We start from the raw sequence: 27,558 nt of genomic DNA, 5'->3' as shown, positions 1-27,558 counted from the left end.
ATTTTGTATTCAGGGATGTTGCAAACAAGTCCACCGTCGGTTGAAGCCATTGGTTGAAGATGGGGGTGATATACTCTGGTTTGAGTGCCCATTCGTGGGGTGTGTCCTGTGGAAAGACCCTGCTGAGATCGTCCGCTAGGATATTGTCCACCCCCTTGATGTGGACAGCTACAGGCGAGACTCGGTGACGGAGGCACCAGTTCCATATTTGAACAGCAAGGGTACACAGGCTGTGGGACACTGTTCCGCCTTGACGGTTTATGTAGGCCAGAGCCGTTGTGTTGTCCAGTTGTATTTGTACGGATGAGCTCTGGAGGAGTGGTTGGAAGGCTTGTAGGGCAAGAAACACTGCAAGCAATTTGAGAAAATTGATATGGAGTTTGGCTTGTGTTGGTGTCCACAGGCCCTGTGTCCGGTGGTGGCCACAATGTGCTCCCCAACCCAGAAGAGAGGCATCTGTTGTCAGCCAGACTGTTGGGACCGGAGCTTGGAAGGGCACGCCTTCGAGGAGATTTCTTCTCATCGTCCACCAGGTGAGTGAGTCCAGGACTGGGGGTGGAAGTCTTAGATGTTTGCGTTGGCTGTGTATGGCCGGGTGAAAGACAGAGAGGAACCATAGTTGGAGTTTCCTCATTTTCAAGCGCGCAAAGTGGATGACATTGTTGCAAGACGCCATTAAGCCTAAAAGGCGTTGAATTGTGTGAGCCAACTGGACAGGGAATTGTTGACATACATGCACTAGGTCGTGGATGCGCAGAAATCGCTCTTCTGGCAAGTATGCCCTTTGGGCGTTCGTGTCCAAGACAGCTCCAATGTACGTGGTCACTGGGACTGGGTCCAGATGAGACTTCTTCCAGTTCACCTGGATGCCCAGGTTGCAGAGTAGGTCCAACACACAACAGATGTGCGAAAGTAACTCATCTTTGCTCCTTGAGGTCAGGAGCCAGTCGTCCAAGTACGGGTATATCGAGATTCCCAGTGTCCTGAGGTGGGCAATTATAGGGGCCATGCATTTTGTAAAAACCCTTGGGGCCGTAGACAGTCCGAAGGGTAAGACATTGTATTGGTACACTTGGGTTCCTACGGTGAACCTCAGATACTTCCGATGCTGAGGTCTGATGCTGACGTGGAAGTAGGCGTCCTTGAGATCCAGCGTCGCAAGCCACCTTTCTCCTTGTAGGAGAGGGAGAATTTGATGCAACACCATCATTCGAAACTTCTGGACGTGCACAAACTTGTTCAAATGACGGAGGTCCATAATGGGGCGGAGTCCTCCATCCCGCTTTGGGATTTGAAAATAGCAGGAATAGAAGCCCTCTCGCCGGTCCGCCCACGAGGCTATTGCTTCTTTTTGCAGCAGCTCCTCTACCTCTTCCCATAAGGCAATCATTGGAGGGGTGAATTGCATGACTGTGAACCGTGGTACTGTCCTGAATTCGATGGTGTATCCCGAGGATATGATCTTCAGGACCCAGCGGTCCGATGTTATGCGGTGCCATGCGGAGGCATGGCTCGTCAGTCCGATGTAATGTGGCGGTAAAGGTGGTGAATGAGCCCCCGCAGGCAGGGACAGGGAAAGAGGAGGTGTCAGTGAGCGGAGAGATGGTTCAGGGACGCTTCTGTGTGTCGGTGGTTTTGCGTTGAGTCTGGCCCGACTTAGATTTGGCCTGATAGTTATGCCTTTGGAACTGGTTGTAGGGTCTATGGTAATCCCGGCGATCTTGGCGGTGGTATGAGGGTCTTTGGCGTTGGAAAGAGGGACGGAACCGCGATTGGTAGGAGGTCGAGGTGGAGGCCTGATTTGTAAAGGTCTTCGCTGTGAATTTCAACTTTTTTAGCTGTTCCATTGTCGAATCAGTCGCGTCGCTGAATAGTCCAGTCCCATCAAAGGCCAGCCCTTCAATTTTATCCTTCATATTGGGTTGTAAGTTGGTGGAGCGCAGCCTGGCGTGTCTGCGTAGGGTAATTGCAGCAGTCATCGCTCTGAACTCACTTTCTGTCAGATGCTTTGCAATGCTAAGAAGCTGTCTGGTTGGGTCACCGGAGTGCTCCAAGGTGTGAATCTTTTCCGAAATTCATCTGGGGGCAACGTGTCGACGTCCGAGAGTAAGAATTCCCAGATGCTGTGGCTATATTTTTCTGTGCAAGCGGAATAGTTCGCCACTTTAATAGAGGCAGGAGGTTGAATAAATTTTTCTACCTATGAGGTTTAACTTCCTGCTTTCCTTGTTGGATGGCACCGTGTAGCGCTTTCCAGACTTTGACGCGGCAGCGCAATCAATCACCAAACTATTTGGTGCAGGATGTTTGTGAAGATAGGCGTTATCCTTGTCTTGTATCTGGTAAAGACTTTCTAGGCACCTTGAAGTCGGGGTGGAGGTGTGAAGCACCTCCCAAGCGCATTTGGCGGCTCATGTGATGACGGGGAGCATGGGCAAGGCAACCGGCGCCGTCGACTGAGTCTTTAGCATGAAGTTATAGACTGGATCGTCGATGGTAGCTAACTCTGAACGGAGGTCCAGACCCAAAGCGTCAACCATAGCTCGTACATGTTTATGGTATGTCTTGAGCTCTTCGTTTGGCGACACGTAAGTGGTGGGGGCAACATCCGTCGGCGGTTCCACAATTACTTCCTCTCCCTCTTCCTCCTGGTCCGATACAAAGTCGGAGGAGCCCGCATGGTCAGAGTGCGAGGAGGGCGATGCTGGCATAAGGGTCTGCGTCTCCGCAGCAGACATATGGTGAGGGGGAAGATCTGTTTGAGTAGACATGGTGCGTGTACTCAGCGTTTTTGTTTGCGAGGCTTGGTGCAATGTAGCAATAACAGTGGTCTGTGTTGAGGCTGTGGCCGTTTCCGGGCGAGCAGGTAGTGGTGCCGGCTGGGCAAGATGAGAAACAGGCCTCCATGGTCCCAGTGGGGCGTTCATGGAAGTGGTAGCCCATGACGAGGAGTCTAAACACTGGACAGAACCCGCATGGGGAAAGGCACATGTGTGCCATGAGAGGGGGCTGTGCAGGTGTCAAAGTAGAAGGTTGACGAGGCAGTGAGGATGCTGCTCCCGTATTCTCTGGGAGAAAACCTAAGAATGTTGACGTCGATGGAGTGTTCGATGTCGAGTCTAGCAAGGTAAGTAGGGCATTGGACTCCGATGCGTCGAGAGGCACGGCAGAATCGACAGGAGCTTCTGCCTCGATGTCGAAAGTTGGTGGTAGTGCTCGGTATCGAGGGGAGACTTGCCTGGATATCGAGAGCACTGAAGTGTTAAGCGTCGAGGGTAGAAGGGCTGGAGCCCTCGGTGTGGGCGGAGGAGAAGAGGCAACTGGAGCTGGCGAAAGGGAGTAAGCTCTCGGGGCTTCTACCTCTTGTATTGGAGTCTCTCGCGTCGGCGCTGACGGTTCAGTGCCGATCGGAGGTTGTAGTGAGGTGTCGGTGTTGACGGGTCCTGATCGAGGGGAGTGGGGGAGTACGCTCGAAGGCGACAGGGTCCGCTCCACTGTGAGATCGGTAAGTCTCTGGCGTTTTTCCTTCGGTGTCGAGGGGCGTTCGATATGTTTACGCTTAGGTGTTGTTGGCAACGAAGGGAGAGGTGTCCTCGATGCTGCGGTCGATGTCGAGGGACGAGTCGGTATCGATGGAGGAGACACTCTAGGCGTCACGGTCGATGTCGATGGATCGTTCGCCTTTCGTGTCGAAGTTGGTGTTCTCATCGATGTCGACGTTTTTGCCGTCGACGTAGAAGGTGGCGTCTTGGAGCGTTTGTCAGATTTTTTCAATGGAACTTTAGGAGGACGGTTCGGGCTCGGTGTGGAGGACTGTCGAAGGCGCGATTTATGTCCGCGTGAAGCCGGTGTCGATGGAGGGGCTGAGGCGGACTTGGGGGGAGTACGCCGTCCCGATGTTGAAGGGCAAGGCTTCCCCGGCGTCGAAGGGCTTAACATGTCATCATAAATAGCAGCCCAAAGACGAAGCGCACGATTCTTACGCGTTTGCTTTGAGAAAGATAAACATATTTTACACGTGGCTACATTATGCTGCTCACCCAAGCAGATCAGGCATAAGTCATGTAAATCTTTCGAGGGGAGTTTTGCTCTACAGCGCTCGCACCTCTTAAAGGTTTTCTTTTCCTCATCCATCGTGTAGTGCTAGAATGTTCCGTCAGCCAGTCCGAGTCAAAGGAGGAGGGAGAGCTTTCGTCAGCCGGTCCAAGTTCAAAACGAGGGGAGTACGTCAGCCAGTCTGAGTCAGTAAAACCAAGAAGCAGTCCGTTGAAGAAGAGGAAATCACAAACTCACGAGGAGAAGAGAAAAACGAGGAACTTCCCGACTAGCGGCAAACCAAGGTCTTCACGCTAAGGCGGTCGGAAAAGAACTGAGGAACGTGCATCCTGGCTCCCCTTAAATAGCACGCGCAGAGCGTGGGGTGTGGCCAGGACGCCTCGACAAGCTTCGGCATAGCTACCGCATAGTCCCTGCACAGGCGCAGTAATCCACTACTTATGGATTTCGACGGATCTCGACCCAGATTAATCCAGATACTGGCCTCCACCCTAATAAAGCCAGTCTCCAAACGGGCAGCAGCATTTGAAACAGATCTTGGAATATTAAGGGCAGTTCTCAAAAATTTTGATTGTACACATTCCAAAGATGTTATATTTGGAAAAAGCCCCAGCTGCGCTCCATATAGTAGTTGGGAAAGTGACTTTGCTTTGAATAGCTTAAAAGCTGCTGGTAAGTAGTAGCCACGTTTTGATCACAAGTATTGTAGAATGGCAAGTGAGCTTTTCTGGGCATTGGAGGCTACGTACTTCGCGTGGGCCTTTGTAGTGCCCCCAGCATGGAAAACTACCCCTAGGTACTTAAAGAATGATACCTGCTCAATAAGTTGACCCTCGATCCTCCAAGTGCGAATCTTAGGTCTCCGTGCAAAAGCCATTATTTTGGTTTTCTGGAAATTTATCTCTAAACCCTCCTTCTTGCAGTACAGACTTAATGCGCTCAGCATTTTTTTGAGGCCAATTGGCGTCCTCGACAAGAGGACCGCATCATCTGCATAAAGCAAGATAGATACATGCCTCCCTGCAAATTTAGGAGGGTGGAAATCTAAATGGCTCAATTGTTCCACCATAGAATTTATGTAGTAATTAAATAATAGTGGAGCAAGTATGCAACCCTGCTTAACACCTCTCTGAGTCACAATAGCACTCGTTAGATGCCCTTGAAGGCTTATAGCACTCATTATGTCAAATGCCTTCTCCGCATGTAAAGGAATTATAGCGGCCGGGTCTTGCTTCTCTGAGGATAGAGCTAACGCATCAATCAATACACTAATGTCATCTGATCCTTGGCAACCAGATATAAAACCTGTCTGAATTGGATGAATAACGGTAGGAAGCACAGTCTGCACCCTACATGCCAGCAGAGATGTTAATATCTTCGCAGAAACATTTAATAAGGAGATAGGTCTATAGCTAGTGTATAATCCAGAATCTTTACCGAGCTTAAGAAGAACAGTTTTATGCTTCATTTAAAAGAAGGAGGGAATTACTTATTTTTAAAAGCATCGTTATACATCAATAAAATTGGAGCCAGGAAAATAATATTATTTCTTGTAAAACCCCATGGGAAATCCACCTCGCCCTGGGGCACTTCTGCATTTCATACATTTAATTGTGGCCATTATTTATTTATTTATTCTTAAATTTTTTGTTTGTTTGTTTGTTTAATTTCTATACCACCCTTCCAAAAATGGCTCAGGGTTGGTTTACACAGAGAAATAATAAGATAACTAAGATGGATCCCTGTCCCCATAGGGCTCACAATCTAAAAAGAAAAATAAGATAGACACCAGTAACAGTCACTGGAGATACTGTGCTGGGGGTGGATAGGGCCAGTTACTCTCCCCCTACTAAATAAAGAGAATCACCACATTAAAAGGTGCCTCTGCCAAGTTAGCAGGGGTAATTATTTCATGTAGAGAGGGACATCTAAAAGGTTGATCTGATCTTGTGTTAAATGTAGAAGATTCACCTTTTGTAGGAAGCTATTTCTGCATTTCTCTCTCTCTCTCTTTCTCTCTATCTATATAGCAGCAAATTAAAGCCTTTACCTCAGAGCAAGCCCACATGAGGGAAAGAAATGCTGAATCATCCCTGCTGAGCTACTTGGCTAGGCTTCTCCTAAAACTATTCTGTATTATCGGTAGAGTCAAAATGCTGTTGCCACCACCACCCATTTTATCGACAGAGCTTGAACTTCTCTGGGATTGGGGTGGCATCCCAGGGGAAAAACTCTTTATTTTGCTATTGGGTAAGCACCAAAAACCTTCCACATGTAAGCTTACACGGGATGAGAAAACAGATTGCTGAATGTCTGAGGACATGCTTGCACCAGAAATAACTCCCCTTCGCCCCTCCTTTTTCCTGAGTTAAAAACCGACTCAGGCAAGTAAAAAGAAAAGTCTTTAAAAAACAGTTTTATTCATTTACTGCAGACTGCTTCCATCTAAAGCTTTCTAGCTTTCTTAGGTACAGCTGAGAATCTTAGTAGGATACAAAAAAGAGTTGTTTTAATACATGTTTAAATGTTTATAAACTCTTTTACAATGTCCTAGTTGGGGTTAGATGTAGGCTAGTGTTTCTTAATTTAATTACATTGCCAGTGAACAGTAAAAACAGTAAGTACACACACCAAAGAAAGAGAAATCCAAACGCAAAGTCTGACTCTGTTTGAGAATCAAGCCCCTGCAGTTCTATCTTCCAAGAGCTGCAGCCATCCTCCATGGCCACATGTGCTGCTCTCTTCTTACAAAGAACTGCTCTTCTTGTTCCCAGAATTCCATACAACCACCCTCTAGGTCCCACCCACCTGGTGTACTGATTGGCTGCCCTGGATTTCCCCGTGTCAGTCAAGACAAGGGTTCACTCTCTGTTAACTCTTTAGGGGGAGGGGTGGCTGATCATCCTATATAATAAAAGGCTAAGTGAGTGGCCGTGGCCTTGGAACGTTGGGGATCTGCGTCCCTGCCTCCCTGGGCTGTTCTGGGCCTGCGCGAAGTGCAGGCCCAGAAGAGCCCAAGGGACACAGGACCTCAGACACCAGTGTCCCACAGCCACGGGCAGCCATTGAGCCCAAGGGACACAGGACCGCAGACACCAGTGTCCCACAGCCATGGGCGGCCATTGAGCCCAAGGGACACAGGACCTCAGACACCAGTGTCCCACAGCCACGGGCGGCCATTGAGCCCAAGGGACACAGGACCTCAGACACCAGTGTCCCACAGCCACGGGCAGCCATTGAGCCCAAGGGACACAGGACCGCAGACACCAGTGTCCCACAGCCACGGGCGGCCATTGAGCCCAAGGGACACAGGACCTCAGACACCAGTGTCCCACAGCCACGGGCGGCCATTGAGCCCAAGGGACACAGGACCGCAGACACCAGTGTCCCACAGCCACGGGCGGCCATTGAGCCCAAGGGACACAGGACCTCAGACACCAGTGTCCCACAGCCACGGGCGGCCATTGAGCCCAAGGGACACAGGACCTCAGACACCAGTGTCCCACAGCCACGGGCGGCCATTGAGCCCAAGGGACACAGGACCGCAGACACCAGTGTCCCACAGCCATGGGTGGCCATTAGCCGGTGTGTGGCGGCAGGGGGAAGTGGCCGAGGCGGCGGCAGAGCCGCCGCCTCGGCCATGAGCTGCGGCACGGCGAGAGGAGGCCGAGGCAACCAGAAGCGGCCGCCCTGAAAAAGGCGAGGGCAATGGCGGCGGGGGAAGACCGAGACAGGGGACAGGGAAGCTGGGCGAGGTGGCAGCAAAGCTGCCAACGAGGCCCCCGCCCGCTCACAGCCGTCGCCCCCGCCTGCTCACCCGCCCTCCCAGCTGCCCAAAATGAAGCTGGGCGAGGTGGCGGCGAAGCCGCCAACGAGGCCCCCACCCGCTCACAGCCACCGCCGCCTGCTCACCCGCCCTCCCAGCTGCCCAAAATCACCTTCCCCGCTCCCCCCCAAAAAAGATTAAGGGCCAAAATGGCCCATGAGAAGGTCGCCACCCCCGCCTATCGCCCTCCCAGCTGCCGAAGACCACCTTACCCACTCCAGCCCGAGGGAAAAGAGAGGAGCTCACGAGCAGAGCTCCTCTCTGTGCTAAGTCACTGCTCAAACTGCCGCTATGGACGCAAAGGACGCCTATTGCGTCCATTGCGACAGTATGGGCAGCAGCTTAACACAGAGAGTAGCTCTGTTCCCGAGTTCCTCTCTTCTCCTTCGGGCTGGAGCAGGTAAGGTGGGCTCCGGCAGCTGGGTGCGCGGGAGGGCGATAGGCGGGGGCGGCCACCTTCTCATGGGCCATTTTGGCCGTTATTCATCCCCCCCCCCAAAAAGTAAAAGCAAAATAAGGAAGAACAAAAACAGAGACAACAACAACAACAACAACAAAAAGAGAGGGGACAAGGGGAAAAAAAAGAGACAGAAAGAGAGAGAGAGAGAGAGAGAGAAAAGACGGGATAGAAAGCTAGCACCCATTATCATAACGGGCTTAAAAATACTAGTCACTACAATAATACACTAAGGTTGTACATAACAAACCCTGCCACAGCCACGACCAATGAAAATGTGGGGACAGGGTTTGCACATACAACCTTTGTCTGAGGTGGAATGGCAGTGGAGACTGAGATGACAGGGCGTGGCGGTGGAGGGGGCTGCAAAAGCTCCTTCCATGGGCCCGCATTTTGGAGCTTCCTGAGTGAGTCCTGAAATGGGCTGTAAGTGGCCCGACCTGTCATTTGGGCGGCAGGTGGGCCCACAGAAGGAACTCTCTCCGCCACCATGGGGTGGCTTAAGGCAAGGCGGGGGGCTGAATCAACCATTGTGGGGCCAGAAGAAGGTGTTGCCACTTCTGCTGCCATCCTGGATGGCAGGGGGTGGCTAGGGTGGGGGAAGGTGGCACAAGGAGCCGGATCAGCAGTGGTGGTGGGGAGACAGGGAGAACTAGTGCACAGATGCTGTGCACTGGGCCAATTAGTTAGATATACTACTACAATACAGCTTAGAATAAAACTCTAAAAACTGCTGATTTATGAATTCAGGGTCCATGTAGATATTGTTTTGAGTATCACAGTTAGAAGTTATAATGTTACACTGTTTATCTGCTTCAGTCTAGAAGCCAAATGTCTACTAGATCTCCCCCCCGCCCATATCTATGCCTAGTGTAATATAACAAAAATTGAGTTTCTAACGAGTATAACTTGTTATATTCATATTTAGCCATAAGTAAAGTTCTCTATTTCTCAGGAGAAGGGTATAATACATATAACGTTGTTAAACCCTTAACTTGCGTCTTAAGAGATACTATCTGAGCCTTTGTTGCCTTTTTTAGTGTTAAGAATGAGCAATGATTTGGTCCTGCAAAAATGCTTTAAATAAATCCCAGACCAGGAATAATGATGTAATAGAACTCCTGTTAAAACGAGAAACTTTGTCAATTTCCTGTTCCATTTGTCTAGTAAACTGAGGATCATTCAGCAGGGATATATTCATATACCACCTAAATGAGGTGCCGGAACAACTTTCCAATCAAACAACCAACTTAACAGGCATGATCTGAGATTGCTATGGTGTCAATGTTGCATGCATGAACTTGAGATACTAAAGAAAAAGATGCCAGGAAATAATCCAACCTAAAACAGTTTTTATAAACAGGAGAAATAAAGGTATATTCTCATTGAGAAGGATTAAGAAGACGCCAAATGTCTATTAGATTAAAACCTAACATATAGACCTTAAGTGTAGTACAGGTTCAAGAGTGTAGCCTAGATTGGGGGTGGGTATTTATGGTCAAGAAGGAGATCAAGAGTTTGATTCAAATCACCACCAATAATCAAGTGATAAAATGTCAAAGTATGTAAATATGCAAAACATCTGTGTATTCTGGGGAATCCGTGACTGGACCATGCAAATTCATTAATGCCAAGCATTGACCACCCATGCTAGCAATAAGTATAAGAAAGGGACCTTCATCTATTTCCTATTCAACAATTAGCTTAGAAGTTTTGTGAATTAAAATAGCCACAATCCTCATCACTCTTGTAAAATTACCACTTGCGTAGACATTCCCCACCCACGCCTGTTGCAAAAGCAATCTATTAATTGGCAAAAAATGATTTTCTTTTAGAAAAGCAATCGTCATTTTCTCCAACTTGGACAAAACCTGGTCGAACTTCAAATGCTGACACAACCCATGGACATTCCAAGGAACCCTAGAAACCACCATAATTAATTACTAAAAGCATCACAGGAAAGAGCCAAAACAGCAGAGGGCAAACAACCTGAACTGGTTCATAGAAAAAGGTTAAAGAGGTGAATGAATAGAACTTAATAGGGTGCTAATATTCCAGTACATAGTTATGAATAGGCAAAACTTCACATAATACCAACACCAATTAACCCAATAAGGGTGGGGGGAGAAGAAGATTTTCAATTTTAAAAAACAATTTGCGCTCCCAAGTCTAGCGTGGTAATCTTGGCTCACAGTGCACTCCAGTGGACCCCCTCTGAAAAGCAATTAAAGTCAGGATAAAGACAGCAAAACAGGATTTAATCCCGGGTTTAAATGAAGATAAGAGTCCACTGTATATGTTCAAATGTGAATAGGAGATCGTCAAAACAATCATCCTGCTCCATCAGGATTCAATATAGAAAGAAACTTTTCAGTTGTTAGAGAATCATGGAAGGATCTCAATTTATTCTCATAATAAAACACAAAACACTGCGGGAAAGAGAACATGATATTGCAGATTTCTCTCCCTAGCCATCTGGTGAGCCTTTTGAAAAGAATGATAAAAGCAACAGACCACAATACGGTCCCCCAAAGTCACTCCTGGATGGACACGCTTGAGGAAGAACTTTTCATAGGGGGACATTTCCATTGTCTGTACAATTGACCATACCCATGCCAGACCTGCACTTCTAAATGTCTCAAAATGGACTATGAAGTCCATCTTTCTAGAGAAAGCTTCTGATTTGACTGCCTGATTTAGGGAGTAATGTTGCTCGTTCTTACATTCACTAGGTGACCCTGATTCGATCCTTGAGAAGATGCTTTAAAAAAAAATACAGGGAGGTGATATATCTAATGTTGCAATCCCATCTATTCAGCTTCAATGACACAACTGCTCCTGCCAAACAGCATTCACATTCAGGAATTCACACTATTGTTCATTGGTCTTACCCAGGCACTTTTCTTCAAGCCATCATCTTTGCTTTCTTTGCCACACATGTTGTAGTATTTCCTCATATCAACTGCATGAAAAATTGTTCTATGTAATTTTGGACCAAAGATCCAACAACAACAATCGCATATTTCAGGCTGATAAGTACAGAGAGATCTGGGATAACTTGGATACTGCCTGCAGTTAGTTGCCTGCTCATGATTACAGCTTAGGGGGCAAGCCTCAAGCTTTGGTTTGGAAACTGCTCTCCTCATCCTCATCATACGATCATCATGGCCCAACTCCACCAAACTACTTTCTCCAGTATGTTTGCCTCCTTGCCCTTTGCATCTGATAGTTTTGCAATGGCCAAAGTGGCACAACTTATGTGAAGTCCTTATGAGCCCTTTAGTGACAGGGGACCATTTTACTCCTGTATTATTTATTTTTCTATGTAAGCCACTTTGAGAACTTTGGTTGAAGAGTGGTATTTAATATTCATTGTAGTAGTAGCAGCAGGGAGCAGATAACCCTTATACTCTAATAGACTTACTAGGTGGCAAACAATGGTACACTTTGAAACCACAGCATGTTCCCTCCACAATGTATTTTACTTGATGCTTAAAAAAAAAAAAGTTTCGCTCACAAGTTTGCAGAGAAAATCCAAATCTCGGATGAGGTATCCGGCCCTTTAGCAAATTGTATTGTATAAATGGTTCCCAAGTAAGTTCAAATTTATCTGCTGGTTTATTCTTTATGTATGGCGTAATCCTTCCAATTGATGCATATTCCCAGAGTTTAAGTTGCCATTGTCCCCAGACCCCGGCCCAAGAAGACACACAGACTTAGTATGGTTGAAAAGGGCCACAACTTTATTAATTATACACAAGGCATGGTGGTCTTGAACACCAGGTGATTAATCACCCTAAAGAACAGTGCGGGCCAATAGAAGCAGGTTAGAAGTCTGAAGTCCCACCCAGCACCTACTGGGCGACACACCCTGGCTCGGGAATGGGCAGGCCCGCCCCGCCCAATTCCTTCAAAGCCAACCCCCCCTTCTGTAAGAGAGGATCTGGATACCTCTAGGCCTTCACCCACCCTGGACTGCTCAGCCCAAAGGTTGTTGAAGTCCTGAAGCAGGTTTCATGGCAATCTATTCTCCCCGTGCCACACAAGCCACAAAGGAGCGATTGACCAATCACCCTTTAACCTATCCAAGGGTGCTTACCGATGTTCTAACCCTCAAATTACCACCCTGCCCGCACTGTAACTGCCACACAGGGAGGTTAGCCCTGCTTGACCTGCCTGCCCCATACCTCCAAATATTCAGCAAGCCCCTTTTGGATGTTACTCAGATACAAGTCGCAGCCAGTTTCCAAAAGGTGTACGCCGTCAGGGCGGAACATCTCCGAGAAACAAGCAGCCAGGCCTGGCTGAAACAAAACCTCACCACCTCTCGCCCTAACTAGCTTTCCAATTGCCACCGAAGCTTTACGCCAGGCTCTCTCGGCATGAGCACAGACTGAACCCCACGCCAGACCCTGCGTTGTAGCCAGTTAACCCATAAAATACGAACCCCGGGTATCCAGCCCTGTAGTACTGAAAAATCGGAAGAGGCTTGCTGAACTATGGAGAGGCCAGACCGCCTGCCTAAATAGTTCTCGCCCAAATGAAGAACGATAACCTCGGGCTTGGGGAACATAGCTAAATGTTCCCGAATAGCGGGGAGCAGCTGATTCCACAGCATACCCCGCATCCCCAGCCAATAAACAGAGGCCCTCTTTCCAAAGCCCAGCTGAGTGCCCCAATGAGAGGTGGCCAATGAAGGCCCAAAAGACCAAGGAATGACCACACACCAGGACCCAAACCGGAGCCGCTGTTCCCCCAGCACCTGTCAAAAGAAATAGCACATAAGTGTCATGTACACTGTCTGCGTCTAGCACACATAGCGCCTCACCGCCTTGGACTTCCATCGCCCAATCCTCTGGACAATGTCCTCACGCAAGCCCATGCGAGATGCAGTGGTTGCGGCCCCAATCCTGAAGGAGTGCAAAGTAAGGCCCTCCACCAAAATCCCAGCTGCAGTCAGGGCTCTGCGAATGACGATCAAAAATTGATACTGAGTAAGGGGAGCCTGGTCTTCGTGCACGAATAAACAACCCCGAGCTGAGGGGTCCCATGGCTACGTAACGCCGCAAGGCAGTTACCGGGCAGAGCAGATAGTCACTTGCCGCCGCCAGGCGAATAATATGTCCCCTGCCCCTCTGATCAGTTTTGGAATGGCGAAGCAACAAACGTGCTTCCCACTCCTTTAAGGAGAGATCAGAAAAACTCAGGCAGTTGTCCCTAGGGGACCTCTTGCTTCTAGGCAATAACTCCCCCGGCCGGAAGGCACCAAAAAAGGCGACCAATACTGCTGCTCGGAAGAGAAGAGCTTCCCAGGGGATCGAGGAGCAACCAGGCAGCTGTCCCAGCAGGGCCACCACCACCTCCAATGTAAATGGGCATCTAGCATCCTTGATTGCCGGACACTCCCTGGCCCAACCCTCTAACATGCGTCTCACCCGAGGGTCGACGGAGTAATCCCGGACCCCCCTCACCTGGGCCTCGAAAGCCAAAGCGGCCAAGTACCCTCCCAGAGTAGACGGTGCGCGCCCCTCCCTATGGAGGCACACCAGGAACTGCTGTAGATGACTAACCGGTACAGGCCAAACCTCTGCCAGGCCCTCGGCCCTCTGAAAAAGGGAAAAAGCCTCAATCTTGGACGCATAACTCCCCCTAGTGCTGGGGGCCAAAGAGGCCGCTATGGCGAGCTGGGCTTCTACTTCCCAAGATGCCACAGAAATGTGGGCATGGGGTCCGGCCACAGTGCTGCATCGGGTGCCAACTCCCTGAACCTGTCTACCTGAAAACAAGACCGGGCGTCAGCCATAGCGTTCCGGACTCCCGGCACGCGGCAGGACTGGAACAAAATGTTGGCCCGTAGGCACTGTAGCACAAAAGCCCTCATCAGCCTCATGACCCTGGGGGAACGGGAAGTCTGCGTATTGATTACCTGAACAACAGCCTGGTTATCACACCAGAACTTAACCGACGAGTTGCACAACTCGTCAGCACAGATGTGCACTGCTACCACTATGGGAAAAAACTCAAGGAGTGTCAGGTCCCTGGTGATCCCTTGTTAGACCCACTCTACCGGCCAGCGGGCAGCGCACCAGCGGCCCCTAAAGTAAACCCCAAAACCAATCCCCCCAGCAGCGTCTGAGTGGACTTGCAAATCCGCCTCAAGGAGCTGCTCCGTTCTCCAAAAGGCAACACCATTAAAGTCCAATAGGAAGGATTCCCACACTGCCATATCTGCCCTGACTCCTTCAGAAATCCGCACCCTGTGATGGGGGGCCCTAAGACCCGCCATCAGATCACAGAGTCGTCTGAGGAAAGCACGCCCGGGAGCCACCACTCTACAAGCGAAGTTGAGGTGCCCGGCTACTACTTGCAGCTCCCTTAATGTCACCTTACGGGCCCGCCCCAAAGCCCTAACCCGATCCAGAAGGACCGCAAGCTTTGCTTGAGGCAACCTCGAGCACCCGGCTACCGTATCCAATTCAATCCCCAAAAATGAGAGCCGTGTGACCGGCCCTTCTGTCTTATCCTTGGCAAGAGGAACTCCCAGTTCCTCGGCCAGCTCCATAAAGGAGCGCAATAAATGCAGGCATTCCCCCGAATTGCCCCTGCCAACAAAAAGAAAATCATCTAAAAAATGCGAAGTGGACCCCAGGCCGGCCTTCCGCCGCACCGCCCATTCAAGGAAAGTACTGAAGGCCTCGAAGGCTGCGCAAGAAATAGAACAGCCCATAGGGAGGGCCCGGTCAAAATAGTACTTTCCTGCAAAGGCAAAGCCCAGAAGCTCAAAGTCCTCTGGGTGAACGGGCAGCAGACGTATACCGCACCGAACAAAGGACGTCGGGTATACCGTCATTAACACAGGACCCCCTGGGGTGCGAAAGATGGTGAATTAAGCGAAATTTGCCTGGGGCCTTCTTAGGCACCACCCCTAACGGAGAAACACATAAACATGGAAAGGGAGGGCTGTCAAAGGGGCCCAAGACCCTTCCTGCCGCAACTTCTTTCTCAATTTTTTAAATTACAACAGCCTCTTGTCCAATTACGGACCTAAGGTTGCGGGACATAATTGGCTCCCTCTGTGAAGAAGACAGGATTCGAAACCCATCTCTGAAACCCTGTAACAAATAGGCGGAAGTGGACCTGTCAGGGTACTCAACCAACAGGCGCCTAAGTACCTCCAGCCTGATGGGGCTGGGCCCCTTTTCCCGTAGGAGGCGGGGGAGGCCCCCCCTTTTTATTGCCCCCTGGGTGGAACCTGGCTCCGGAACTCCCCAGCCTGGCCCTGGGGCAGGTGGGACTCGGATGTTTAGCCCCACAGAGCCCACACAAATGCTTAAAGTGGCAGGGGGTCCTGGAGCACTTACCCCCGTTATTGAACTCCCAACAGACCATGTGGGGTTGAACCCACTGTTGGCCCGCAGCAGAGGCCGCCAAGGCCCTTTGCGGCCTGGAGAGCATATGCCCACTGTCGGACCGGTCCCCTTCAATGGGGCGAGCCGGGGACATGGTCACCAGCCAAAGCTCCGGTAGCGGGCGTCCCACAGCAGAGTGGAGTCCAGTGCAGCCCAGTGCAGCCCGCATGCGAAAACTTTCATCATAGCGGATCCAGGAGGAGCCCGCAAAGTCGGAAACCGCCCTATGGATGATATCCATGTACTTCAAAAGCGCTGGGCCTCTAGCTGGTTGAGCCTGCACTATTACCCCCATATAGATAGTAAAACCTGACAACCAATTGTTCCAGGTCTTCTCGACGGGCTTGCGTTTAGTCGCCTCGTGTTCCTTGCAAGATTCGCCCTCCTTATGCTTAACCTCGGGCTCACGAAACAAAAGGCTGAATATGTCAACATACTCGTCTCTGAGTATTTTTTCTTTGGTAGTCGGTAGCAAGTGGTCGCCTAAAGGCAGCCCCATGTTCCCGTAGGGCACGTGTCGAGTAGAGGGCAAAATCCCCATAGGGTAAAAAACCCCTTGTCCCCCAGTGCCTGAGGTTGTAAGCGGTGCGGCCCCTGTGGGTGCCGTAAGGGTGACTTGGGCGGGCCTATTGCCCAGCCAAACCTGCTCCGCAGTCCCTTGAGGACCTGCTGTAACCCCAGGAAAACCCAGGTGTAAGCCCCAACCCCAAGTTTGTGTGTATGGGGACAAGTAAGGGGCTGATCCCCATCCGCCCATGGCAGGCATCGGCCAGGGAACAGAAGGCCACTGGACGGTGCCGCCGGGCAGTGTTGGTGCTGCAGGCTCACCCGGCGCCATTGGGGTGGCGGGGTCCACAGGAAACTGATCCACCGGTAGCGCAGGAGGAGGATCCACCGGCGAAGGAACAGCATCACCTGGCAATAGGGGCAGCACCGGGACAGTACCACTAGGTGGCGGCATCCCTGGATCTACCGGCTCTGAAGGAGGAAGCGGACCCGAGGGGGCCCCGCCCTTTTCCAATGCTTCTAGCCTGCGGGAAAGAGATGCTATTAACTGGCTCCGTGCAGCCCCGCGCATCCTGCGGGGAACCTTGGGAGGAGAAACCCCCCCCCCCCGCCAGACGGGCCAGCCCCTTTGTCAGAAGGGACCGCCCTGGCTTTCTCCAGTGCTTCCATTCTACTGATCAGGCCCCTGATCAGCACCATTTCTTCATCCTCCTCGTCAGAGGAAGAAGGCGGAGGAGGAGGCCTCTTGGGTTGCCTGATGGGCCTCCCCCCCTTTTCTCTTTAGCCTTCCTGGGCATTCTATACTCCCTAAGCCTTGCAGCAGAAAGGCTGCACCGTATGTATGTATAAATGGGGGAAAATGTATAATTGGAATGGAAAACAGCACACCAGCCCCTTAGAGGAGCAGAGGTATCCCCTGAAAACACCAGAAGCCCCACCGAAAGGAGCAGCCAAGCAGCCTAAGACCTAGGCCGCCCTCGCAGACCAGCCACCTAGCTAAGGTACCTCCCAACCAAAAGGAGAATCCTACGTGGCACCAACTGCCCCCCAAAATCCAGTGGGGGATCCTGCGTGGCGCCTACTATTCTCCTAAAATCTCCCTTCTCCGCCCAGCTAAGGCCGCCCACCCGCAGGCGAAAGCTGCAATTAATGGGGGTTGGGGGGTCGACAAACCAGGGGGCTAAAGCCCTCGTGCTCCCAGGCCCCGACAAGGCCCACTCCGCTGCCGCCGCCTCTCCGAATAGGCCCACGTGGCCGCTGAAGCCGCCGCCTCCGCGGCCCGAAGTAGGCCTGCCTTAGAGGCCTAGTCACCGCCGAGAAGGCCCACGTGGCCGCCGCCGCCTCTTCTGGGCCCGCGCCAGCCCGCGCCGCTTCGTATTAGGCCGCTGTGCGGCCTGAAGTAAGCCCGCCGTGAAGGCCTGGGCGCCGCTGCCGCGTCCAGCGCCGGGCCTTCCCGGCCTTCAGGTGCCGCCACTGAGCTTCCCTTGGGCCGCCCGCGGTGGACCTGCTGCCCCCTGGCCTTCGCGGCCCCACGCCGGGCCTAGCTGTAAAGGCCTAGGCGCCTCCGCCGCCACGTCCTGTGACGGGCCTACCCGGCCTTCCGCGTCCTGTGCCGGGCCTACCTACCAGGCCGCTGCCGCCGCCTCCCTGGCCGCCGCCGCGGCTTCCCCTGAGCAGCCCGCGGCGGACCTGCTGTCCTCGCCGACAACGCTTCTCGCCCGCTGCCGGACGGACCCACCCCGAGAAACCAGCCGAGAAGGAGCTCGATTGAGACCCCCTTCTCTTGCTGCTGTCTGGCCCCAACTAAAGAGAATGAAGCGGGGATCGGCCATTCCCGGCCGAAACCCCGCCCCCAAACCTGACGGGCCAATCAGAGCCCTTCTTGGGCCTTGTGTAGAGCGGGCTGGGACAAACCCCCTCCCCTCTACATGGGGCCAAGGGGAGGGGAATTCCTCTAACGCCTGGACTAAATGTGTTTTCCAATTAGAAGCATAAAGGATCCTAGTGGCAGTTATCATATATAAAGACAGCTACATGTATTCTACAGGTATATAAGGCTTGGTGATATTTAACATAAAAATGTCTGGTAAATGTCTAGTAAAAAGCAAAAGTCTGTGTTTAAAATTTGGTGCATCCTATGGTGGATTGTCTTCCAAAATGTCTGAGCTTTTCTGCATGTCCACTACTTATGATACAAAGTTCCCGGCTGGTTCATACATTCCCAGCAGTTTCTGGGATACTTTCTGTCCATTTTTGCAATCATCATTGGATTGATATACCAACGAAAATACATTTTGTACCAATTTTCTCTTAATGTGCTGTTCGCTGTAAATTTGATGTTCACTTTCCATTGGTACTTCCATTGTTGCATACATTTAAAAATACATTTTTAAAAACCTTTCCCTGAGCATATTGCAGTGTAAAAAGTAGTGCAATCAGCTAATTTAAGTGGCAGGATCGTTCATGCAAAATTTGGGTCATCGGGAAGTATTACTTTATTTTGCACAGACAAATTCTTCAGAATAAATAATAGATCCCCTTCACACCATTTTCATGAGACACACGTTTGTCACCTTCCCACCTCCAGGAGATTTGTATGTAATCATCTTGTTTGTTTTTTATTGGTTATAATCCACCTAGAGATTAATGATTATGCAGTATAAATGAAATACATACATACATACATACATATTAAGCAAACCAATCAAATCAGTTGAATACAGAAATTAAAAACATAATCAAAACCATACCAATTAAAATGGTCTGAAGTGACCATTTGCACACGGCCACCACGCTGGTGAGCCAGATGTGGTACAGATATGCAAAGTCACTCTCAGGATACGTTTCCACTATACAAAACCAACCTATCACACCTCAAAAAAGCATTTATTAGACTATTGGTACAGGTAAATGGTTTGCTTGATAGGGTTGCCTTTGCTGTTTATGTGTCTGCTTAATATTTTTAAAGGTAATCTAGGCTGCACTTTTAATTTTTGAAATTAAACTGCCCCAAACTGCACATATTGTAAGTGTGTGTGTGTGAGAGAGAGAGACAGAGACACAGAGATTCTGGTAGCTAGTTGTAAAGACTTGGGCCTCTGCCTTGGAAAACTACAAGGTCAGTGAATTCATTTGACCTCTTAGTGCTTCCTTGACCCAGACTCAAGCTCATTATGATCCACATGAGTGATTTTAAACAGTCTTGCTTGTTAACAGACCTCTTTCAATGAAAGTGATCTTCTTAGACAAAATTAAAATACTGCAGATCTAACCTAAGCAAGATAAAAAGTTCATTTTCTGTTACAATAGCACAGTTAGCATCATAGGCGGATCTAGAGTGGGGCTGCCAGGGCACGTGCCCTAGGCGCCACGAGGGGGCCCAAGTGCAATGGCTGCCCCACCCGCACCACAACCCACAACAAAAAAATTCAAAACCTGGCGTTCGCACACCCCACCCCACCCCACCCCACCCCCTCGTTGCGAGCTGGTGCCTGCCCACATGCCCCCACCCGTGGATTCACACTGTTCCTCTAAGTTCCAGTGCCAACCAGCCACTGCTGGTTGCTTCTTTGCTCACTCTGGAGTCTCTCCCTTCCTCCTTTCCCTACCTCCCTTTTGCCTCATGGTCAAGGAGAGCTCTCATTGGCTGGTGGATGGACACGTGATAGGATCCAGAGGAAAGGCACAGAGATCGCACATTGCTTTGATGGACGCCCACGCCTGCAGCCTGGCCATATATATGGTGAGAGGTGCAGCAAGATATACAAAGACATGGAGGAGCCTGCTCCTCAAGTCAGTCTAAACTTGAGAGAGAGAGAGAGAGAGAGAGAGACCTTTCCTTGTTGTTGGCAGGGGTGGGGGTGGGGGAGAGGGAGAGAGAGAGAGCTGGCCAGCGTGAGCAAGCAAGAGATCACTCATTGGTGTGAGGGATGCCCACGCCTGCCTGGCTTGGTTTCTTTTCATTTTCTGGGAATCTTTGGGGGGGGGAGAAGAAAGAGGGGCTTTTTAGTGTAAGGAGGGGTTGCAACATGCCACTAGAGCAGAGAAGAGTGCATTCTTGCCTCTTTTGTCGCCTGTGTGAATGACCCGCGCGGGTGCATTTTTGTTGGGGTTTTTGGCTTTCTCTCTCTGCACTCCCTAGCCCTGGCTGACCATTTTCAGTGCTTTTTAGCTGAAAGCAAGACATGCTTCCTGAGTGATTTCTGCAGATCATTTACAGCCTTCCACTCAGGATGGAAGCAGCAACCATTGTATGCTAATTGCCTGCTAAGTGTTCTTATCAGTGTTCTTATCTTGCCAGCAGCCAGGCAGTTAATTATTTCCTGATTGTGCCCAGTGGCAGAGTAAAGTTGCTTCTCATCTTGATGTGGATGGGGCTCGTTCCTGGGTCCACTTAGCCAATCAGTCAGACACAAGGATTGGGAATTATTAATTGAGGTTTATTGCTCTGCAGTCAGCAATAGGTAATCAATAGGCTCACGCTTTCAAACCGATTACAGTTTGGTTACAGCTGTATCTTACATTTATACAGACAATCTAAATGGTGCTGACACCCTAGACACAGTATACGTGGCAATAAAATGGTGGTCTAAGTATCTAGTACGCATGCGAATGATCCATTGTTCATCGGGTGATTACTCCTTATTTGGTTAAATTCTGTTTTCTTACAGTAGGAAGCTTAGCTGTCTTAGCAAGTTTCATAGATACAATTTAGCTGGAGAGAGATAATGACGTTAATCATGAGAGGCAGTGATGTCCCTGAGCTGGGCTGGAGTTACTTTAAGTTAAAAAGAGGTCTTCTGGGCAAACATGGAGTTTCTTTGGTTTTCTAAACACATCAATTTCTAGCCCTGCACTCTGCGAAGTTAAGTTACTTATGATCTTTGCACTCTCTGCAGCAAAATGTGGGTCTTTGTGTGCACCTCAAAACCTGGCAAGCAGCACTGTGCAGCAACAAGCTTGGGAGTGTCTGTCTGACTGGGGTGGGGGTGAGTTGGCCGGAGAATGAGTGAGAAGGAAGGAGGGAGGGAGGGAGGGAGATCGACCTGATGACATGGATGGGAGGAGCAGGGATTGAATGAGACCTGCCAGTAAAGCAATCTTTGCTCTCTCAGTGAAAGAATTGGCATATTAAACAGTGGAATTTCCAGAACTGCTATGTTCATTTATCATAAGTTGCCTTTGGTAAATTCAAACCTAGATTCAGTGGGGAATAGATGGTTGTCCCTCCCCCGCTTTTGCTCCTGCGGTTGTCTTTCTGACTCTGGGTGGTCCTGTGTGTTCACTAATTGTGGGTATTAGTTGGAGAACCAGTTTCTCCCAAGTTCAGCTTTGTTGGCTGTGACTAGGCTGCATGGCTCCTGAGAGTGTGCAGACTTCACCATGATGCAAGCTGTTTTCTGAACTGCAACTTAAGATTTAAGAGCTTGTGCATAAATCATTGACAGAGCGGAGGGGAGCATCTGTGATTACGATGAATTTTCTGTACTGCTCCATTGTATTACGAAAAATGTCATTTACCAAATTTTGTCTTTTTATATCTAAATATTTATTAAGGGCAAAAATGTGCATTTGGACTCTTGAGAGACAGAAGGGGGATTGAAATTTTATTGTGAAATGTGAAATTTTATTGCCTTCCTTAGACACTGATTCAGAAAACTGTAATTGCTGTTGACTTTTGCACTACTTCAGTATAAGTGCCCCAGGCTGCACATTTTAAAATGGCTATATTGTGAGATGTGCTACATGCTTGGTATATGTGTGGGGATTTTATAAAACATTGGCAAAGTCATTTATAAGCAGAGGTAGAAATAGGCAGGACACAGAACTGGAGACATTATCTTGTGTTGAGCAAAAACCACCCACTAGTTTTAAAGCTAGAAACTTGTATTTTAGCTTCATGGCCCAACAAGTGCAATTTGCATGCAAAAACAAGCCTCTGATTTCTACAGAAATACCAAAGAAAGGGCTTTTCCCATGCAAGACAAGAAATAAAAGAACTGTTTAGCTGTAGATGCCTAGGAATGAATGACTGCAACTATCAGTTCTTGTCATAAATTCACTGAAGGTCCTGCAAAACAAGTAACACTCCTCCCCACTTTAATGAGCATAGTATGGAATAAAACTGGATCATAAATACCATAATTTTCATGTAGTGCCATAATTTGTTAATTTTATTTATTTATTTAGTACATTTATATACTGCCCCATACAAAAAAGTCCCTGGGCAGTTCACAATATAAGACCAATTAAAACATTAACAGAATTAATGTAATCCAGAAACCCTGATCTGGCCGTTGTTGTCAGCATCCTGGCTTGGTCAGAATTTGGGCTAACCAGCAAAACTGCTATCCTGCCCTACTGAAAGAATGCCTGAATGCAAGGAATGGTTACATTGCTCTGTTTCCTCTTTTCTCCCATGTTAAATCTTAGGTTGTAAACTTCCTTGCTTGTACTCTATAATGCTGCAGTGTAAGCACAATCCAGCAATAACATCATCTTAAATGTTTCTCTTTCTTTCCAGGCAGTTATTGAAAGACCCCCAAGTACTCTTTGCTGGGTACAAGGTCCCACACCCCCTTGAGCATAAGATCATCATTCGGGTTCAGATCACTCCCGATTACAGTCCCCAAGAAGCTTTCATCAATGCCATCACAGATCTCATCAGCTCTCTCTCTCTCCTGGAGGAAAAGTTCCGGGTAAGACAGCACTGCTTTCATGGGACAGGCGGGGGGTGGCCTATCTGCAGGAAAGGCGCAGTAGTGGTGTGTCCGAACCGGTCCGGAGGCCATTCTAAAGGCCTCCGAACTGTCCGGACCGGTTCGGACCTGGCCAGTCTGGGTCCGGGTGGGGGGTCTTTCTTTAAGGGCAGGGAGGGCTTACTTATCCCTCCCGCCTCTTTGCCCCCTCCAGCGCCCGTATTTTACCAAGTAATTGGGGCGCTGGAAACCAGCCGCCCCCGCCGCGCCCCCCCCACGAGCAGATTAGGGCCAAAGCTACTACTGCCGCCGTCGCCCGCGCTCCCTCCCTCCCAGCCGCCTGCCCTCCCTCCCTCCCAGCCGCCCGCCCGAGTCCTCACCAGATGTTGTTTTTAAAAAGGAGAGGAGCTCGTGAACAGAGCTCCTCTCTCTGCAAAGTCCCGGACGCTACTGAGGCTTTGCGTGCGCGCCGCAAAGAACACCTAGGAGTTCCGCCGGAGGCCCGGTCTACCCGCCGGGACGAGGCCAGGTAGAGCTCCGGCGGAACTCCCAGGCGTCCTTTGCGGCGTGCGCAAAGCCTCAGTAGCGTCCGGGACTTTGCAGAGAGAGGAACTCTGTTCGCGAGCTCCTCTCCTTTTAAAAAACAACATCTGGTGAGGACTCGGGCGGGCGGCTGGGAGGGAGGGAGGGCAGGCGACTGGGAGGGAGGGAGCGCGGGCGACGGCGGCAGTAGTAGCTTTGGCCCTAATCTGCTCGCGGGGGGGGGGGGGCGCGGCGGGGGCGGCTGGTTTCCAGCGTCCCAATTACTTGGTAAAATACGAGCGCTGGAGGGGGCAAAGAGGCGGGAGGGGTAAGTAAGCCCTCCCCGCCCTTATAGAAAGGCCCCCCTTCAGTGCCGGTCCGGACTACTCCGGACCAGGCACATCCCTAAGGCGTAGCGCCTCAAACTTCTGCAGTGCCTCAAACCTTTGGAGTGTGTTGCAGTTTTTTTAGTATCTAGTTTCCTGACTGATCAAGTTGTGGTATCTCTGCAGCTTCTTCTGAGGCAGGGTGGAATTTGGTGACAGCTGCAAGATAAACAGATATGAAGAAGTGGGAAGGGATTCAAACTCTTACTTGTAAATAAGTTTTACTTGTAAATAAGTTGTCTGGCCAGTTCTCTCTTGGGTGTAGGGGAAGGAGAGGGCTTCAATCACATCTCCTGCCCCAGTAAGAGAGGTGTAAACATAGTAGGCAGCATAGCTTCCTGTGACAGGACCTCAAATTGACACAATACTGCACCTTCTTTCCTGTTAAAGGCTTAGTTGGAAATTGTAGGGCTTTTTCTCCCAGATGGTTGCTCAGACTTCACTGTGGGTCATCTTCTTTCTGTGTCTTCCTTTCAGGTTGCCATCAAAGACAAACAAGAAGGAATTGAATAGCTTACATGGTGTGTTAGCATGTGTCTTGTAAATAGGTTTTCATGTACAGGAGTCTATAATTGTTTATAGTTAAGTTTCTTAGAAGCTACAAGTCCTAAATCATCCAGATGTAGATTGTTTTGTTATTTGCTGTCTAATAAATGCCACTGGTTTGTTTGAAAAGACTAGTAATCTCAGCACAAAGTCTGAACATTATTTCTACCCACCCTAAGGATACACATCTAAGACAAACTGCAGCTGACCCAATTAAAAAAGAATGGCTTCCTTGATCTGGTATCAAGTTTTATTAAATACTGTCTTTCTATAAAACAAATACACTTAATACACCAATGAAGCAAAGTCACAGTTAGAAGCAGGCATTGGCCATAACGAGACAGGGATCCAACCAACCGCTTTGGTGGATTTTTCCCCTCTCCCTTGCATTGATACATGTGAACTTAAAATTCCCCCCATCTGATTATTTTTGGAATGGTCACAATTACTGCACTACTGAAACAGGACGAAAAATAGGAGCTCCCATTTCAGGGCCGAGCCAGCCCAGTTAGGTCTTCTTCCATATTGCGGCAATGTTGACATAATTAAAAGATTAACAAGCTTGACTTTTATTTTTGAGCTGATACTATGGTAAAGTTATCTGAAAGATGAGTGTCAGATGTTTGGACGCAATTTCAGTGCTTGCCCTAGGCACTATTTTCCCTAGATACGCCTCTGGTTAGCATAGCCTGCATGCAGTTGTAGTTCAGCTTGGGGTTGGGGGCAGAGGTTTAATGCAAGAGGAGAGAAAGGTTCAGCATGTTAAACCACAAGGAATAATGTATGCATGTGCTCTATAAAGAGCTGCAAGCTTTAATTGATTTAATTGGTAGATTTATTTATTTTATTTAGAACATTTATATACCGCCCCATACAAAAATGTTCCTGGGCAGTAATTAATTGGTTTGATTGTGTATTAATTGGGGGGATAATTTAAGTCCCTGGGGTTGAGGGAGCATAGCACACCACCATGCAAGCTATGCCCTTCTCCCTTTATCCAGCACTAACAGATACTTCTTACTTAAATCACAGTGGGGTTTTGTTCAGGCTGTAAGAACTACAGACAACTGAACCAACAGTACTCAGTTTGCAAGCTAGGCCTCTATGTTGACTTCTCCCTGTATCCAACACTAGCAGATACTTCTTACTTAAATCACCAGGGTTTCTGAACCAATAGTACTCGATACGTGATTAAGATAGCGCTGATGAGATGCTTGATATTTTTTGATGCCATTTTGGTATATTAACTGTCATTGGGGGAATATTCTATATGATGAAAAAATGGCTTCCTAACTGTGAATACTAACTTACATGCTAATAAACATCTATGCCCTGTCCTCAGTGATTGTTTGACAATATGCAAATTCTCTTGAGTGAGCCATTTAGTCAGAAACAATGCTTATTCAGCTATAGATATCTAATTAGTTCACAGTTCCAATACACATCTTTGAAGGAGCATGATGAGTGTATTTCCATATCTGATTTTTTTCATGCTAATGTGTCCTTTGCATCTAGTAACTCTGGTTTTGTGCTTTACTCACTAACACTTCTACAAATGCTGCGATCTGAAGTCTATGGGTACTTCTTGAGGATGTAATCAGACAAAAGGGCACATGCCAAATTTTAAAGATGGCAAAATAAAGTAAATGTTTCTTTAAGAGTAAAAAGCTCGTGCTTCCGGGTGTCATAGCGACCTGATTACCAGCAGTTTGCTGAGTTCTACCTCTCAAGCCAAGAAAATCAGCCTTGCAATGGACTGATTCAGAAGCAGAGAGCTGATCTTTTGATTTATGAGGGAAGCTTTGAGTCTTTGATCTTCTGTGGGAGGGATTCTTAGATTCTGAGCCTTCTCAGTCTTGGACTCTTCTCGGGCGGAAAACATCTGCCCGACGTCTTGTCTTGAGAGGAATAGCCGTATTATCAACAATGGTTTTAAGGTCTGCTACACCCTTTCTGTTCGTTTAGTTTGTTTTCTCCTTGGTCTCTTGAAAACTCTGGTCACTTTCTTCATTACATTTAGAATATTAGACTTTCATAGCTCTTTTCATTTTGCTTTCATTTTCCTCTGATTTATCTGGAGCCCTGTTAGAGGTTGTTGATTTTTACCCACAATAGGTAAAACAGCAGAGCACTAAGGAATGAGCACACACCCCAGTTACAGAGTAGGTAGCAGAGGATGGTTTGGATATTGCAGCTATTTAGAGAAAACACATGGAGATCCTTGTATGACTAAACATTTATTGGTTAAATACACTTAGATAGAAAAGACTTATATCTAATCCAAAGGACTACATAGTGGATAGGTAAGGAGAGAGAGAGAGAGATGTTTCCATCTGCTCTCTAGGAGGAAAGGAAGGATTGTGACTCAGCACAGGAAGTGCTGCAGAGTCAGTTCAGGGGTCATAGAGTAGGGACAGATAGGGAGACCCTGACTCACTGTCTCTGCTCCCAATGCCCCTAGTGGTCATTAGGACAGTTGGTGCAAAAGGTCGATGCACTGGAAGTCCATCTCCAACATAGCCCGTGGTGGGTTATTGTTGTTTTTTAAATTCTTAAGCTATTTTATCTCTGTTTCCACCGTCTGGACAGATTTACAACTTTTTAATGACCAGCATCTAACTCTGTAATACTTATTTGAAACTTGTGCAAGATTTATGATTCCGGCTGGGTACACGTGTTATAATTGGCTCATCAGAGGCTTTTTGCAGAAGAAATAAGACTTTTTTTTCTTGTTTCATTTGTTGATGTTTTTAGCCTGTTGGATATAATCGTGGTTTTATTGGATATTGCTATCCTTCCTTTCTTGTGGATTATTATTATTATTATATTTTTTATTTTTACTTTTATTTTTATATAACTCATTAAGAGTGGCTAGATGTATGTGGTGAGCCCCTTTCAATTGAACCTTTTCCTGCCTTATGGATTATTTTTTAATAAATGTTTATTAAACGTTTTAAACGTTTCCCTGCCTTATGGATTATTCCCCCCCCCCCCGGATTATAGGTTTGGAATGGAAAATTGTTTTTAAAGTGTAGGCTCTCTTTGTGATCTTTCATAAAAATTACTGAATTTCTGGACTCTATTGGCAATGCAGGATTTTGGATTACCACAGACATCATTGGTTGTTTTCTTTATCTCTGACCTTGGGCAA

General features: G+C 48.6%; 1 protein-coding gene across 8 annotated transcripts in view; it reads left to right on the top strand.

Annotated features, from left to right (window-relative positions):
- Positions 1-434: 434 nt before the first annotated feature.
- LOC128348058 (sulfate transporter-like) overlaps positions 435-27,558 on the top strand; it is a 42,751-nt gene continuing 15,627 nt past the window's right edge. The window contains exons 1-3 of one of the 8 annotated variants that reach the window (XM_053303571.1): positions 16,907-17,256; positions 19,887-19,997; positions 22,779-22,953. The gene's annotated coding sequence lies outside the window, so the exon portion shown is untranslated. Of the gene's footprint in view, positions 534-16,906; positions 17,257-18,242; positions 18,303-19,871; positions 19,998-21,499; positions 21,546-22,778; positions 22,954-24,338; positions 24,539-26,162; positions 26,345-26,709; positions 26,934-27,558 lie in introns of those variants that run through there. The other 7 variants (XM_053303572.1, XR_008317903.1, XM_053303575.1 and 4 more) reach the window with 7 other exon arrangements.

This window comes from Hemicordylus capensis, chromosome 2, assembly GCF_027244095.1.
Source record: "Hemicordylus capensis ecotype Gifberg chromosome 2, rHemCap1.1.pri, whole genome shotgun sequence".
Classification (NCBI taxonomy): Eukaryota; Metazoa; Chordata; class Lepidosauria; order Squamata; family Cordylidae; genus Hemicordylus; species Hemicordylus capensis.
This window is presented reverse-complemented; position numbering and strand designations above follow the sequence as displayed.